Consider the following 2,247-nt stretch of genomic DNA (forward strand, 5'->3'; position numbering starts at 1 on the left):
AGGACAATCAGAAGAGGATGCATTGGATTGCATGGTGAAAAATGCGTGTTCCAAAAGATCAAGGAGGTATGGGCTTCCGAGATATACACTGTTTCGACCTGGTGTTATTAGCTAAACAAGCGTGGCGTCTTCTTGATAATCCTGAATCTTTATGTGCAACCATCTTGAAAGCTAAATATTTCCCTGAGGAAGATTTAGCTATATTCAGAGATGACAAAGGAAAATTCATTGTTGGCGGAAATTGGAAGATCGATTGGTGTGCTGATGTACTAACAGCAGAAGCGATGGCTCTGAGGTTTGTTTTAATTCTTGCACAAAAGACAGGATGCAATCGTCTTATTATTAACTCTGATAATATGGAAGTCATTGACATAATGAAAAATGGAGGACAATCGGCGGGAGTTGCGGCGGCAGTCTTCGAGGATTGCTACTTCATGGCATGTGATTTTCCGTTGACTAGATTTGAACATTGTAATAGTGTAGCTAATAAGGTTGCTCATGAACTTGCTAGGCTAGTGAAAGTTTCTGTAACTAGAGATTGGTTTGATGAGCCTATGGAGAATATTGTAGCTCTTCTTATAGACGATGTAACCATCATTTCCAATTAATAAAGTACATATTTTCTTTCAAAAAAAACATTGGGTCATGTGCAATCTTACTCTTGGCTGGACCCCGTCTCTTCCTCCGAAAATATTGTAATCAACCAAAACAAAGCAACAAATTCAATATCTGTTTGCATATGCTACAGGAGATTACAGATAATCTGAGGTATGGAACGTCCTTTTATGAGAATGACCAAAAATTTCCTTACTTTATAGGTAATAGTAATATATATAGTCCTTTGGACTACCACTTCATACCGAGAGCCTGGAGGCTTTACTTGCTCATTCTCCAAACCGCCGTTGTTGACCAAAGTGAGCTTTGGATGCCGAAACGCCGTCATCTCCCCATCTTGATCTTGGCAGACTCGAGGGAACTCACTGGTGTCCATCCCTTCCTCTGAAAAATTAGTTAGGAAACAAAGTCAGAGTACTCATTGTTATGACCATAAACCTCAATCGCACAATAATTTTTATTACTAAATTTTAACTAGTGATGTAGAAATAAGTAGCACTAGTAGTTACTAGTCAGTTCGACAATGACAGAAACAAAACCTCTCGCAACGACATGCCAAAGACAGATCGCGCAATGCTGACTCAGACAAAAATCGACAATCTGGCATGCAGTACACACGTCCTGCGTCTACTCGCTTAATTTAAAAAGCACAACAGGGAGTTTCAGCAAACTTTATACTATCCAAAAAGAGAGAACAGCAAAAATGAATATCTTAGGAAACAACCAGACGAACACACATCAGCGCTAGCAATCAGAGAAAACGGTATGATATTTTCTTCTTTGTTATTCTTCTGTAGAATCGACAATCTCCTTCTCTTTTTCTGTGTGCAGGAATCACTTCTCGCTAAAAGTTACTATCATAAATAAATAAAATCGACCAAAGATAACTGGAAAAACAAAATAGCATGAAAAAACCTCAAGAAATCCTTGCATAATAAATAAATTTTTAGTTGACGCTACAATACCAATGAGCACTAGGACAAAAAAGAAACGTAAGCAAACTGTCTGTAATTTGTCAGGCAGTTCGACAAGGTACTCTGAACACTGAAGCTAGCTTGGAAAAGGCAGAATGAAGTGCCTAAAATGCAGCAATGCGAGATTCCATGAAGTTTCTCACCAGTGGTTCAAAATCATTATCGTTGTTTCCGAGCAAAGCGAGACTTTTTTTATGTTGAAGCGTCAATGACGTCTTCTCCCCGATCTCGGTCTTGACAGGCTGCGGAGAATCACCTCCTTCTCTCTGGAAATAATGCGACAGAGTAATCGTCACACGAGTAAAGATCAACAGATCAACAATTCATATTGTCACCGAATCTCATGTATTAGAGCAACTCTAGCAGCACACGAGTAAAGATCAATCAGATCAACAATTCATATTGTCACCGAATCTCATGTATTAGAGCAACTCTAGCAGACCCTGCAAAAGGTCCCGACCCACAAAATAACCGCAAAAATGTAGGCCGGCGATGAAAATTCCGCCTGAACAGACCCCGCAAACGCGGCCGGCCCGCAAAAAATTTGAGGGGCGCGGCAAAAACTCGGCCTCAACCCACGTATTTGTGGGTCCCCCCGGCCCATCGGTGCCCTGCATATAGCGGGAGCGGTTGGTGGTGGTGGTGGTGGTGGGGGGGG

This window comes from Triticum dicoccoides, unplaced genomic scaffold, assembly GCF_002162155.2.
Source record: "Triticum dicoccoides isolate Atlit2015 ecotype Zavitan unplaced genomic scaffold, WEW_v2.0 scaffold5534, whole genome shotgun sequence".
In the NCBI taxonomy this organism is placed as follows: domain Eukaryota; kingdom Viridiplantae; phylum Streptophyta; class Magnoliopsida; order Poales; family Poaceae; genus Triticum; species Triticum dicoccoides.